Here is a 16,083-nt window from a genome sequence, read left to right on the forward strand (position 1 = left end):
TATTTAGTCAAAGGAAATTACAATTGAAGGGTACAGAAGAGAACAACACAGGAGAACACTTCATACTACTAGATACGTGTATTGGCTTTCTGAATAATAATTACAAATTCTGAATGATTCTTTTGTAGATTTTAAGGCACTGATGCATACAGTTATGTTTCTAAGAAACTATGAAAACTGTCTGATATTACTGAATCCATGGAACACATTCATTCCAGAGCTACTATAAAAATTTGCTTTTTTTCTTTTTATGTCTTTGCTTTTTTTGTGGCTGGCCCGTGGTCGACTATTACCAAGTTCTGCTAGTTTAAAGAGTCAAGACTAACTTTATCCACCTAAACACATCTCTCTAATTTCATGTGTTCTACTCCAAATAATTATTCTATTTTCTGACACAAATGTTTAGATCCAGGAATGGTGAGTATATGGAAGAGGCTGCAAAAATGTTTTCAGACTATCTCCTAAATAATGTACCTGGCTTCTTGCTCTGAAAGTTCTCTATCCTCCATCAGACTAACTCACCTGGCATGCACCTACTATCACAAATTCATTCTAGACTATGAGATGGACTTCGTTTCTCCATGGAATAAATTTGAACCCTACATTCTAACCAGTAAGTCATCAAATCCATTGTCTCTTATTTTCTTTGCCTTCAAATTGCTCTTTTTATAATACAGATCTTGGATAATTCGAAGGATTCTCCTCTACATTGGCTTCAAGAAATAGTATATCATAGTGGTTTATAAACATGAATTCAGGGGCCAGATCAACTGTGTTTGAATTCTGGTGCCAGCACTTACTATCTAACTGGCCAAGTTTCTTCAAATTCTTAAGCCTCAGATTCTTCATCTGTAAATTAAGATAATAATCACACTAACCTCACAGAAGCACGGTGAAGATTAAATAAGTTACTATCTATAAAGTGCTTAAAATAGTATCTGGCATAGAATAAATCCTTCTATATATTTGCTATTATTAGCAAGTCTATATTTACTTGCCAGTCATATTTCATGAAGACCTCATCAACTTTTTGAGATCAATCAGAAATAAGTTCATAGGGACTCCTGGGTGGCTCAGTGGTTGAGCAACTGCCTTTGGGTCGGATCGTGACCCCGGGGTCCCGAGATTGAGTCCCACATCAGGCTTCCTGCATGAAGCCTGCTTCTCCCTCTGCCTGTGTCTCTGCCTTTCTTTCTGTATCTCTCATGAATAAATAAAATCTTACAAAAAAAAAAAAAAAAAGAAACAAGTCCATCTCCATTACCTATAGCAAGAATGACAGGCAAATTTAAGTTCCTACTAAGAAAAAAAGGACATTCAAATTTTCATACAAGGATTGAAACTGTAATATACAACTCTTGTTCTTAAACACAACCATTCACAACGTCTTCCATTTTCAATATCCCCTTCAGGTCCATATAGATGTTACATATATTTTGAGATTTAATTTTAACTTCCTTAAAATATAATTGTCAGGGATACAACTGAAGAAGAGTATTGGGCATACTTTTGCAATTTTCCTTCAAGTTTTTTTTTCTTTTTATTTCTGGGAAGACCTCACATGGATATAGATTTTGGAAAATTGAGTCCATCTCTGTGGTTCTTCATTTCTGCTAGCTGAATTTACGCAGCAATTTTTGTTAGTAAATACCTTCTTCCTCAATTTTTCCACTTAAGCTCACTGTGTACTGGGAGTAGAAGCACTATTTCTCTTTAGAATCCTTTTCTTTTTTCAAGCTTGTGCTGAATCACATGAAGGGAAGGGAATAGTGCCACAGAAAATACAGATGGCTCGCACCAGTGTGGCAATATTTTCATTAGCAACTCTAATTGCAGGACAATCTTTAAATCTTTTTTGAGATGACATTATTATTTCAAAAGGAAGTCAAAGAAAAGCTTGGTGGTTTTATTGAAATTTTCATTCCCATTCTTTACATTACCCTATAAATTTTTATATTTTTCATAATAAAACGTGATATACTTTCTTTTCTAGACATGTTACTCAATCTGATGTCAGAAAGCTTCAGTAGGGCTTCATTTCTGAAGTCAAAGCTTATGGAAAATGCTAGCAATTTCCAGTGACCTGATAATACCAAAAAAAAGAGAAAAAAACACAGCATAAATGTGTGTCTTGGAGGTAAGTGGATGCTAGTGTAGGCCTTGTAAGTTAAAAGCAACATTTTATAATCTCGGCAAGATGTAATGGGTAGTCAAAGTAATGAAGCTAACCCAGGCGTAATGATTAATCTCTGTGTGAGTCACGACCCCGGCAGCTGCATTCTAAATGAACTGTAATCTATATAATGCACTCTCAGGAAGACCAGACAACAAGAAGTTGCATTAGTCCATAGTGCAGATGGCCAGACTGCATGTAGAAGTATATGCAGTTCTGGCCTAAAAGAGGAGAAGTCTAAATTGAGCAATATTCATAAAAGGGACAGTGAAATATCATGGATATTTACTGGCTCCAGTTTATCAAAACAGGGTGGCATTAACCCTTACCTGCTTCGGGTAACTAGCTATAAGCTGGGATATTTAATAAAGGCTCCATGGGAGAGGTAAAACTGATCAGAACCTTGTAAGATGGGTAAGGAGGAGAAAGACCATTCCAGGTGAAAGATATAACATGAAAAAGCTCTAGTGATAGGCATTCACAAGGTGTTTTTCAAGCAAAGTCACCATCCCTGACCAGTGGAAGACGAGAACCAATGTTGTGAATGGTGAATAATAAAAATGTAAAGTTTATCCCATAAGTAAAACATTTTGACAATCCTGTTTTATAAAGGCTGGCAAAGCCTGTTGTAACTAACCAGTGGTGTGATGGTTGGCATTATCTTTTGGAAGGGACTGGGTGTTGGCACAAGGCCCCACCATTTTGGCAGAGAGTTTTCAGGACACACAGATGGATAATCTGGAGAGTGGCTCAGAAAACTTACAAAAGGGGAAATTTTTCAGATGGAAAATGCAATGGACTATAAATGCATAAAATCTGTTTTGTGAAAAGGCTGAGAATCCGCATGGTGTCATGGGATGGGCACACACTTAATGACAAGAGCCATGGAAGTTAGTACTGGTGCTGCCAATACCTGGCTATGGGACCCACAGCTCTGGGCTGTAGTTGTCTGTAAAAGGAGGACTTTGGGCCAGATAATCCCTGTGAACTGACCTCTGAACAAAATCTACACATGAAACTTTATCTCAAAGATTTTACTAACTGATCCTGTGTCTTTGTTGTTGGTCAGAGGCAAACAGTCTAACAAACACACAGGAGAAATGCTCTCATTGCCTAAACACATTTATACACTTTCCTTTTCTAAGTACATATAACTGCAAAAATAACACACAGCGTCAACATGCAAGGCTCACAGCCCGCTTGGGAAGTTGCATACGGTGGTAGTAACCAAGAACTGTATAAGTATTGACTCAATCCTTCCCATTTTACAGATGAAAAAGCTGAGACACAGAGAGATTATATAATTTGCCTAAAATTGCATAGTTAGTTAAGAGCAGAGCTGGGTTTAGAAGGTGGGCAGCAGGCTCTGAGTTCTGCAGTCTTATACCCTCCTGCAGATACTACCTCTCTAAACAGAAGTTGGCCATTGTGACCTGATATGAATAACATACATGGTGGAGCTGTGCTTAGGCAAGAATGATAACCCAGAGATAAGGTCCTGGATGAGGCTTTCTATTCAAAGAAACTGGTGGTGAAGGCCTTGGTCACAATGAGTATCTGTAGCCGCTGTTATAAGGTTCTCTCTAGAAGCTGTTCGAGGCCATATAACCTTGATAGAAATGTGCTTGCATATGAGGGGCCTGACTTTCATTAGAACCATATTGCCTCCAGGCCCACTAGTCTATACGATTCTCCCCTTTGGCCCCTTCAACTATTAACGACCAATGTCAACAAACACACTCTATCTCTTCATTTCCCACCTTCATCCCCTCCTTCAATATCTGCCCCAGGAAAGCTTTGGAAGAGAAATGAACAAGTATATAGAGCTAGCCTGCCTGCTAAAATCAAACCTAACACATCTGGGTTTTGATTTCTTTGAAAAGCCAAGAACTCTTTGGTTTCCTGCACCTTTCACCTTGAAGATCCAGGAAAGAAGAATCATGAGTGACTGGTCATGGATCATAATCTCAGCCAAGGACTCCTCCCAAAAATATTAATTCACTCTCTCTAATGCCTGCTCGACACTCTAAATTCATTCCTAAAACACGTCAGCTGTTCCTCAAGCTGATTGAGGTATGTGTCATTAGAGACTCAGTTAAAAGCCCCAAGTACTTCTCACTCTGACCAGGGTGTCAGAGGTAAAAAGTCCATGAGGGTTTTATAGCTGATCCAGCCAAGCCTCTCCACACCCGGCACACCCTCCAGATGGCAAGTTGTCTGCATTTAAGTCACTGTTAGGAGATGTTCAAATGCTTATTGCAAAGATGACATACTTTCCTTGCAGCTCATTTTACTAAATTAAAAACATTAAACATAAGTGTCTCTTGAGGTGCTTTTTTTCCCCTTCAAAAATTATTTCTCTGAATTAAAATGTGTTTATACAATTTCAGATCAGAATTAAGCAATCCCTTCTTTTTTCACCTGCCAGTGGATGTCTGAGTGCACAGACAGCCTTTCTGAGAGCAGGAGGTCCCCAGGGTTACTAGTGTAATTCTTTTTACTCTGGGGTGCTCAAGCACAGAATTGCCTACAATCAATTTGCTTTCACATTCTGGCATTAAACTCACTGTATATAAAAGTATCACAAGTATTTTCAATATAAGTCTAAGTAGCAGTGATTTAAAAGGCTTTTTATTGTAATGAAAAAAATTACAAGGCGCAGTAAAAGCTGCACAGCCTATTTGACTGAATCCAATCAAACACGTGTAAGAATCCCCATAACCTCAAAATGGGTAAAAATGACTTAAAAATTAAGAAGGACAATTGATAGGAGTCATTTTCATGTCTGACAGATGAAGCAATTGTGCCTGAGCAATATTTTGATCTCTGGTTTCTAAAAATATAGGATAAATTATAATTTAACTTAGTGCTATGGGGATACAGGTTCTTTTTAAAAGATATAGCTATAGATATAAAAATATAGGTACTTATATAACATAATCTCATAAGTATACAGCTGCTTTTTAAAGGCTAACCCAAAAGATTTCCAGTAAGATATATATCCTTAGTTACCATGAATACTCTTGATGTCTATCATTGATGTTTAGACAGCAAGAAGCATGACTTAGGCATCTACAGCCATTGCTATTCAAAATTACCACCATTAAAAATCCGGTACACACGAAACCCTTGAACCAGGACAAAAGTATAATATAAATATACAAATATTTATATAACCGTCACACAATTCCTGACACATAGGTGGCCCTCGGTAAATACTTGTTGAATGAACGAGAAAATGAATCATGAGTAAATAACATATCCAGAGGCAATCTGCTTTTCTATACTATTTTGATAAAGTCATTTTCATTTTCGCCTTTAAGAAAAATGAGTAAAACAAGTCAAAAAATTGAGTTCCAAACTGTGGCTTGGTGGCTGTTTGATATTTTTAGCCATTCTGAATGCCAAAACCATCTCTTCTGACTTAGTCCTCAACCTTTGGTTCAGAGCCCTCCTTATGCAAAGACAAAGTCCCCTTCCACCACCCCCAACGGCATGCTACTGATTCCCACAAGAGCTGTCAGAAGCAGCACTGAATTTCTTATTTTGTTCACTAAAGAGGTGGAAGAGGGACCCCTGGATGGCTTAGTCAGTTGGGGGTCTGCCTTTGGCTCAGGTCATGATCTCGGGGTCCTGGGATCGAGACCCACATTGGCTCTTTGCCCAGCAGGGAGTCTGATTCTCCCTCTCCCTCTGTGTGCTCTCTCTTTTTCCCTCAAATAAATAAATAAAATCTTCAAAAAAAAAAAAAAAAAAAACAAGAGGTGGAAGAAATATAATTACCAGATAAATTATAGGAAGCCCAATTAAATTGGATTTTGATAAACCGTGAATAATATTTTAGTATAAGTATGCCCCAAATACTGCATGAGACATACTTACAGTAAAAATTATTCAGGGTTTATCTGAAACTCTAGTTTCACTAGGTACCATGTATTTTTATTGGCTGGACCTGGCAACACCAGAAGGAAAGCAAATGTTCTGACTGAAGACCAAGTGTTCCTATGTATGCAGACTCTAGGAGAGTAAGTGAACCTTTGAGTAGGAAACAAGAGCAGAATTATCTTAATGCATTATTCAGGACTAGCCAACTTTTCATAGTTCCCTAAAATGATATTTTTAAAGAGGCGTGATCTTACAGTCATGCTGCACATTGACCGCTTACAAAGGCAATGAGAGAATTACATGTAGACAAAGAAAGATTATGGAAAGTAAAGAAAGCAAAGACTGGGGAGGTGTCAAGAGGCAAGATAAACATTTTTTACATTAACAGTCCCTTTTTAGAGGATACTAGTATGGATATGTGTTTCCATAGACATCTACTCAGATCAAAGATAAGAATGACTCCTTTAAAAATTCTTGAATTTTGATAAAACGTCAACCGTGTTTTTACACCGTGAAAGAAATCTAGCGCTTATGAAAGGTGGCAGATTGATTGATTGAATAATTATTAATATTTATTACATACCAGCAAGAAGCTAGAGGCTATTTGAACACACAGGCCAGGTCTCTCTAGCCTCGGGAGGGAGTGGCCTGACTTGGATCAGTGGGTGACAAGGTCCTAAAGGGCAAGATGACATATGTTGTAGCTGAGCGGTGGGTTGAGATATTTGTTCAAATGAGATCTGACAATCCATAAGAGATAGAGGGAGAGTTCTTAAAATCTACAGTGTTCATGATCTAAAAACTGAAATATGGCCTTTTCCTCCCATTTCAAGGACCCCTTTGCTTCTAACCATCAAGCAAAGCCCTGACAAGAAGAGTTCGCTGCCGTGGATGCCGTTTCAGGCCCGGCCACGGTGGTGAAAGGGCTCCCATATGATACACACACTCGAGCTCCATCAGGGCCTCGGAGTCCTCTTCCAATAAAGTGCCAGACTGTGAAAACAGGACTTTCAGAGCCTACTTAAGGGAGAACAGGGAACATTTTCAACCAGATCTATTATAACTACAATCAAAGGGAGATGGGAAGGTAATACTTCTCGAACCAACACAGGTCAGACCTGTGCTGGGTGTTTTACATGTATGTGATTTTATTTTCACGGTTCTCATAGTAACAGTGTACGACTGGCCTTATTTTTCTCATTTACCTCTGGTAATCTGCTGACCCTAATAGAATTGAACCAGCTACCCAAGGTCACAGGCCCAAATATTGGTGATTCTAAGATTCTGAGTCAGGACTGTCTTACTGACATGGAAACATAATCCTTCTAAAAATCTGAAGCAATCTTCTTCACTGTTGGATAAAGTATCAGAATCTTCAACTAGTCAAAGAAAAGGCTAAGTAAATAAATAAAAAGGAAAGACAAACAATATAAATGAATATTTCTCCTTTCAATAATGATATTTTCTTAGGTAAATGGTGATTCCAGGCCAATAATAATAATAATAATAAAAGTTGCTTACTATTGCTTACTATCATTAAACTCTGTTAGCTTATTTTTGGTGTATGACATTTTCCAACATAAATTATGAGAAACATGAAAATTAAAATGTCATTATTATTTAACACCAAAATTAAAAGCAAAAAAGTCTTTCTCTGGGAGAAAAAAAAAATCCCAATGCTGTTAACTTTAATTTCAACTCCTAAAAGTTACTACTAAATAAAAAGAAACTATAAAATACAAACTTTAAGCCATAGCACAAAGTAAACTTCAAATCAGATAGTCGTGGGCTGTGAAGCTTAGCTCCCAGATATGCATACCCTGTATTGGAATCACAACCTCACTTCTTACCAATTGTGTGATCTTTGGCAAATTACTAAGCACTTCTATGCCTCAGTTCCTCGTCTATAAATATAGTAATAGAATCTACCTGACAGGATTGTCATAAAGACTAAATAAGATATTGCATGTAACCTGCTCAGCATGTAACAAGCAGCCATAAATACATGCTCCTATTTTTTATGCCATTAAAATATTTTCTTAAAAATGGACTGCACTTGTCTCTGTATTTTTCGAAGGCAAAACAACTGGACATCAAAACCGCCAAAAGTGTTTTCCAAATTGATATCAAAGTGTTCCTGGCAAGAGCCGCCTCTTAAATAACTTATTTTCCTAAACTGAAGCCCAGAATTCAAAATCCCAGGCTGAGCCCACTTTTACCGCTCTGGTAAGATGCTGTACACAAAAGAAATTAAAATGTGGCTTGCAGATAGCTGAATCCAGAAAGGAATCCTCAGACCCTTTGTCGCCTAAAAGCTCCCACAGCCACACGGCTGAGTTTAATCCACACTCAGGATTTATCAATGTTATTCTGAAATGGGACCTTTAAGCATAGTGTGTGTGTGTGTGTGTGTGTGTGTGTGTTCTCAGGAAGAATGACAACAATCTGGAGAGGCAGAGTAAACATGATGCCTAAAACCCGGTGCATCAACACCCTGTTGCCGTTGGATGAGTTGTGCGGTGGCCCTGAAGGCAGGTGCTGCTGTCACCTGGTACAGCCCCTAGTGATCCTACTGAGCAGTGCAAGGCCCAGGCACGCTGCATTCTTATTCCTCCTAAAGAAATTTACAGACTATTTTCTCACCCTTCCCCCTGAGCTAGGATATTGAGGTTAAAATGTACCTACTGAGTAGGTAATGTATTTGGTATTAAGGATCCATCATATGCGTATGTCTTCTGAGCATAATGGTTCCTTTGGAGCTATTATAGATATGCTGTGAATAGATATTAGGAATAATACACAGAGTGGCTGAAGGAGGTCCCATATTAACTACTGTCAGACTTTTAACATTATTTGAAACTACGCTTTTTTTTTTTTAAATTCCTGGGGTTTAATACCTCTATACTTTGTAAACTGAGTGCTTTTCAAAGAAAGCTCCAAATTCCTACAGAGCTGTCTTTAGGTGAGCTTTGATCTTTGCAGCGCGCCTATCTTGTGTTTCTGTAATTGCTCTGGTTTAACAAGGCTCCTTAGCACGTGAAAGGGGAAAATCCTTTTATTAAGGCTATAAACCTAACTGACCACAGTGATGGAATGTGCGGCTTGGGGGTAGCCCTTGGCTCCCCAGAAAAGACAAAAAATGGGAAACTGGGGAAGTCTTCATGTTAAAACAAAATGAAATATTTATTAAACATGGTTCTGGTGTCCCAGGTGGTAAGAGGCTGCCCTGTGGTCCGCTGAAAGGTTTGATCTTTGTTAAGTATTGTGAATGCTGATTTCAATAATGGGGTGAAAGCTGAGGAAGTTATGGCTGAAATTTTGGCTAAAGATGACAGCTCCAGGTTTCAAGTTGCACAAAGCAGTCTGAGGGATTAAACCAACAAAGCCTGCTCAAAAGTATTGAGTTTCCGAAAGTGTAATCTTCCTATCTGTGATTCACACTCCTAGGATGGGGAGGATTCCTCATTTACTTTGACTTTGCCATATTAATCTTACTTTACAAATACATGCGGTGATTTATATCATGTTTAATTAACTGATTGAGGGCTCCAGTGGTAAAAATGGCATCGCATTAAGCTCTGTCCGTATGGCAAATTCGAATCACATCTTTAGCCTTGCAAGAACAAAATATCCCGAGAGTCACTGATGACAGGATGTAGGAATTGAAATCAGGTCCCTCCTGTTGTTTGAGAATCCAGGGAGGGTGCCTGCCATATGCCCGTCACTTCCAGGGGGGGAAATGACAGGATAAAAGAAAGGAAGGCTATAGTTCTTCCAATATGTTCAAATCTCAGATGAAAATGATTGTGCAGCAGTGCTGTACAGAGGCCAAAATTCACATGAAAGTGCATATCCCAAACTTTGCAGAGAGCTTAATGAGAGGGTTTTGTGCTGTTTTGATTTGTGTTTTTTTGTTTTGTTTTATTTTTTTCTGAAATGGCTGCCCAGGGTTTTTGAGAACAGATAGATGAAAATGTTGTGGTTTGGAGTCAAATACAATAAGCAGGGAAATAAAAAAAAAATAAAATAAAAAAGGGAATTCTTATCTAATAAAATCTATGTGCACTGTGATTCAGTAAAAAGCAAATTAGGTTTGACTGCTGAAAACCACACATTGGGATACCAGTTTCAAAGTTAGCATTTTTTGGAAGTGGAAGTTGTCTAATTTTTCTCCTCAAAAATCTGTGGTGATTATTTATGACATCTAAAGAAAAAAATGTAAATTAAGTACTGATTTCCTCCAAATAATTTCTTTGAAATTTTAAAATTCATTTCAAGTTATCTTAGTAGACAGCCTAATATGAGTCTGAAAAGGGGCCAAAAAATCAGTTTTACTCCTCAACATGATGATTCACATTTTTTGTCCATTCTCTTTTAGTGTTTTATTATTTGCACATTAAAACTATTATAATCGTTTTATACCTTAATCTTATAAACTGAATTTTTTTTCATTTGATGTTTTACTACACATTTCCCCTGCTGCTATGCACCAGTAATTTTTATTGGCTACATAATATTTCATCAAATCAATGCTATTGTATTTCTGACCCTGATTCTATTGTTAGATATTAAAACATCTTCTAATGTTTGTTATTAGAAATAACATTAGAAAGACAATTTTATACATATGGCTCTTTTTTTACATTTTGAATGATTTCCTTATGATAGTTTCCCTGTCTCTCTGTAGGTAGGTTCCCTACCTATACATTTCTTTAAATAACGTATAAGAGATTTTTCTTCCAAGGGAAAGTGGAAAGTAAAACATTTTGTGAGGTGTCACTATATAGAAATCTTTCATCTATGTGGAATCGAAAAAGAAAGAAAGAAAGAAAGAAAGAAAGAAAGAAAGAAAGAGAAAAAGAAAAAGAAAGAAAAAGAAAGAAAGAAAGAAAGAAAGAAAGAAAGAAAGAAAGAAAGAAAGAAAGAAAAGAAGAAAGAAAGAAAGAAGGAAAGAAAGAAAGAAAGAAAGAAAGAAAGAAAGAAAGAAAGAAGAAAGAAAGAAAGAAAGAAGAAAGAAAGAAATTCAAACTCATAGGAACAGAGAACAAAACGTGTTTGCTAGAGGCCAGGGGTAGGAAAGAATAGGGAGAGGTCAGTAAAAAGGTACAAACTTCCAGCTATAAGATGAATAATGTCTGGCAATCTAACATAAAATATCAAGACTACAGTTGTTGACACTGTCTTGTATAATTAAGATTTGCTAAGAAAGTAGAACGTAAATGTTCTCACAAAATAAATGAATGAATGAAGGAAGGAAGGAATAAGTGAAGTGATGGGTGTGTTAGTTGACTAGAAGGGGCAAGTCCTTTGCGACAAATAAGTATATCAAGTCGTCCTGATACACACTCAAGTACCTTACAATTACATTTGTCAGTTATACTTCGAAGGAGCTGAAATTTAAAAAGAAGAGGAAGACAAAGAAGGAGGAGGACGACGAGGAGAAATAATGAAGATCTTACCTGACGGTAGCACGCGATCCAGGGGTGACGGCTTCCTTCCTGTAGCAAAGTACTGGTAACCTTCAAGAAGTACTTCAAGCCCATGTTGTGTCCTCCCCTGCTCTGTAAAAGAAGGGTACAATAACAATGAAGCAAAATCAGAATTTCCTACTTTGTTTTACTCCTCATTTGTCATTTCTCTCCAGAAATAAAAGTGTCCCTTTAAGCATAATTAAAGTTTTGAAAATTTATACGTTTCCTAGGGAGGACTGCAAATAGACTCTCAGACCAAGACACAGTTCACGTTTTTTCAAATGACCCTTAGTTTAGTCATTTACCTGAAGTGTGGTCCTAATAATTAATAATCCTAGATGTTTCCATGGCATTAATTCAGAAGATGATGGATTGGGTAAGTTAGGCAATATATTTTAACTAAAACCACTTTGGATTTTGACAAGGAATTCAAACTTTTCGACTGTGGTCTGTAACTGCACAGCCAGCTTGTAAAAAGAATAATCACCTCAACTTTTTCAACTTCCTGAAATCACTCAAAATAGAGTAGTTCAAGATTGTTTCATTTGGAAGTAATAAGTTTCAAAACACAGCGTGCTGTAGTACATTTTAATTATTGGTTTCAATTCCCCATGCTCTAGATTTTCTTAACCATGCCCTCAGGTATTTGGTTCCAAAATATGAATAAACCCCCAAGTTTTATTTACAGCCTTTTATCAAAAAGCTATCTGATTTATTTAATTGGTCTACCACTTCAAGAAACACCCTCAAATTCAATTCAAGTCTGTATTAGGATTCAAGTGACATATCTTTTTTAACAATTTGGAGGCCAGAAGTGCAGTTCTTTTTGGATGGTTTGTTCCAGTTGATATTATTATTGGTCAGATAACATAACCCCTTCTGTTTCCCAAGTTTTTTGTTGTTTTTTTTTTTTCCCTTTCGATGAAAGCTATCTCTTTTGTGCAGTTTAAAAACAAAAGATAAACATTCCCTATGAGGCATTGGAAAGAGAGGCAATTAATGTGAATTTGATAAAACACAATGTAGTGGACTGACAGTAAAAAGGCTATGCTTATTTGATTGTTGACTAGTTTTGTCTTTAAATAATGGTCTTCTTTTGGCATTTAATGTATATTTGTTCGCAATAAACATAATTTATGAATATTTTAACACATGTGTACTCAGTGGGGTGGATTATCATACTGATATAAATAGAATTAATGAGCAGTCAACCTGCCACATGTCATGACATATGACAGGGCAGCTAGAGCACAGAAATAATTCTTATAGTTTCATAATAAGGCTTTTTTTCTTAGTTCAACTTTTTAGAACTACTAGCAATCTTTATTTTTTCCTTTATTTTGGAAGATGTTTCATCAACTGGGAAACACGATTCAGATTTTACGGCCAGAGTCTACTTTTTAACATTCAAAAAACTATTTTCTTACCCTCTTTAAGGCAGAATAGATGCATTCGAACAAATTAACCCTAGTCAGCCAAATTTCAGAGAATAGATCACAGATTGACAATCATTTTTTGCCTAATTCAACTTAAAAAAAAAAAGTCCATATATTCTTTTCTTCTTTTTTTATTTTGTAGCAAAAGTACGATCATGCCCAATTGCTGGTACTATAACAAAAACTTGCTAAACGCTTCTAAATTCTGAAACAAATCTGATGGGCATACCGCCTGGTTAAAATTATCCTGAAGAAAACATCTTCCTAGCCAGTTATTTGCTCTCCTTCCTCACAAAGCAACAATCTGTTAAGCGTGCCTAATAAGATTTTTTTTTTTTTTAAGGAATAAACCCAGTGGTCTAAAGCCACCTCTTCAAACAGTAAGTATGGGGGTGAACATAGGCATGCAAAATCCTCCGTTTAACCATACCTCATTTGACAAAGAATTGTTTTCATGAAGAGGCAAATTGAAATTTAAGATTAACCTTTATTTTCGTTTATTATTTTTATAGCTTGATTATGGCTAAAAATGGGAAAAATTAAGCCAGCACGTGAACTGCATTGTCTGGATGGTCTGCAGGAGGAAAGCCTTGGCAAAGATATTAAGCCATGACTTTTTAGAGACACAGATGGCAGGGTTACAGCCTTTATTCCTCTTATCTTTTATTTTCAAAGGGAATATTCAAAGCTTTTTGCCACCACCAACCCTCCACTCTTACCTTCACATTTAAAACCACTGACTTCCAAAACCAAAACTCTGTCCTAAAACTGGCAAGCCCTGGGATACTTTCGGGAAATGACTGAACGTGACACCAGGCTCCTGGTCATCTGTCAGAGGAGGGGACTGCGCGGTATGGGGCTGGGGGCTGATAAACTTCCCCGTAGTAACTCCCTTGGGGGAAATCCAGCTCTTTCACCGGCAAAGAAAATGGGCACCACCTAGTGCTTTTTTGATGCAAAGGCTGTTTGTGCTGGAGTGGATGAGAGTGGGCAAGCACAGGGTGGCCGACCTTTCAAAGGAAAAAAGAAAGGAATGAGTTGGCTTCAACCTCTATGTCAAGGAAAGGAAAGGAAAGGAAAGGAAAGGAAAGGAAAGGAAAGGAAAGGAAAGGAAAGGAAAGGAAAGGGACAATTTTAAGACAAATGAATTCATTGCTTCCAAATTAGGGATGTCCTTACAGCCATTTTCTTTCTTCCTTTTTTTTTAACCCCCCCAAAAAATAATTGTTGGTCTGTTCAAGAGAAATAACATATTTATTTACATTACTAAGATGCTAATTTTCCCATATCATTTTTGTCTCTTAATTTCTTCTGCTGGTAACTTGTAAGAATTTCTAAGTATTTTCATTTCACCCTGAGTCATGAGGCAGAGCAAGCCATCCTCTCACCCAAATCCATCCTAACAAGGAGCCTGTCTGGAATTCCCGTAACACAACAAATAGCTTTTATGAAAAATGGTTTGTAGCACAAAATCTTTTGCAATGCAATAAGATCAAGTTAACCCTCATGCCTCTAGGAAAAAGCCTAGGAAGTTTTATCTGATTGGTAAAATGGACCCAGATATGAGTTCAAGGATTGAGTACACTTTGATGAAATTTCACAGCAAGGAAGTCTGATTATCTGAATGACTGCTTAAGCCCCTTAAAAAATAACTCAGGGAGCGCTGTATTTTTTGTTATTGTTGTTGTTGTTAGGAAAACAGATGGTCCTGTAGGGAATAGGAGGTCTCCCATATAATAATAGCTATTCCCTACTGTGTGCTTTTTCTACAACACCTTGCTTACCACTGTTGCTTTAAAAGAAAAATGTTGATTTCTCTACTGCTAAAGGTGAATTGTTCTGCAAAAAAAAAAAAAAAAAAAAATAGAAACCTTAGTGAGGCAGGGTGGAGGGTGGATATAGGAAAAATGAGAAACCTGCTACACATAACCGGATTAACAGGGCCTGCTACACATCCAGGAACTAACTAGCTGACTTTGAACTCATTAGGGATCTGCTTATCCGATATGATGCACAACAGCATCCAGACGGAAAACAGACTTCGAAGAAACAGACAAAAATGATTATAATTGCTGTCGGGTAAGAGCCCAGTGTCTGTGCTCAGCAACCCGGGTATAAAGGAATGAAGGAAGCAAAACCCAAGATGCCGAACTTTTCTCCTTTGCCTTCAGCAGAACTCCCCTGTTACAAGATGGTGCTAACGTTACTTAGAGACAGCACTTAGCCACTGGGTTCTGAACTAAGCGAAAAAAATCCAAAGCACTCCTAGCTTTAGCCATCGTATTGCCATCATTTGAGATATTAGATAAGTGATTTGTTTAAATACATTTTAAAATTTATACCAAAGAGAAAAGGAAATCTTAGACCGTCTTTTTTTTTTTTTTTTCTACAAGTAGCAAGAAAAAAGTAAAATGAGCTGATCTCTTTGGGATTTCTCTGGTTCTAAAATACACATCTTGAAGTTTATAACTAAATAGAAGATCTTATTCGACACGGATTGGTCAGCTGAAGCCGGGGTGGGGCTGACAGCCCGTGTTTTTCCCATTTCCGTTCCTACAGGAAAAAAGAAGAAGGTGGCTGCCTTCATCCCCTTTTAAATGAAAGTAGTATGATGTCCTGCATCGAGTGGAACCCCTCCCCTGCCAACATCCTCGCCATTCTGGTCAGCCTCACAAACAGGCAAACAAACAAAACCTTGCTGCTTCTTTCCCTCCCTGCTGCTCTCTGGCCTCCCCTTTTCCCTCCCGCCTGCTTTCTCTGAATGCCATAGCTCACAGCGAAGCCCTCGGGTAATGACAGCCCCCAAGTGATAATGTACTTTCCTGCCTTCCTGTTAACAGTAGCACTTGATCCCGCCAAGGGGGCCAGCTCAACGGCAGAAGGAGGCCTTCGTATTTTCTAGAGGTAGAAGGGACCGGCTCGATTTACTGCCTTGACCAACTCAGCAGTTTCACGAAGTTCAGGCATCAAGACAGATGTTCTATTAAAGAAGAAGAAAAGGACAAAGAACTGGGAGGAGGAGGAAGAGAAAAGGAAAGGAAGGAAGGGGGGAGGCAGGGAGGGCAAGAGGAGAATCAGTCCCTTGTTTGGTTCAATGCTGACAGCAAAACCATATATG

The 16,083-nt window shown here is 37.7% G+C and overlaps 1 long non-coding RNA gene across 2 annotated transcripts in view; it reads right to left on the reverse strand.

Moving 5' to 3' along the window:
* LOC140595875 (uncharacterized) overlaps nucleotides 1-16,083 on the reverse strand; it is a 135,352-nt gene that overhangs the window by 59,751 nt on the left and 59,518 nt on the right. For both annotated transcript variants that reach the window (XR_011997817.1, XR_011997818.1), the window contains exon 5: nucleotides 11,518-11,619. This is a non-coding gene — a long non-coding RNA (uncharacterized lncRNA). The remainder of the gene's footprint in view (nucleotides 1-11,517; nucleotides 11,620-16,083) is intronic.

The sequence above is a fragment of the Vulpes vulpes genome, chromosome 16, assembly GCF_048418805.1.
Source record: "Vulpes vulpes isolate BD-2025 chromosome 16, VulVul3, whole genome shotgun sequence".
Taxonomy (NCBI): Eukaryota; Metazoa; Chordata; class Mammalia; order Carnivora; family Canidae; genus Vulpes; species Vulpes vulpes.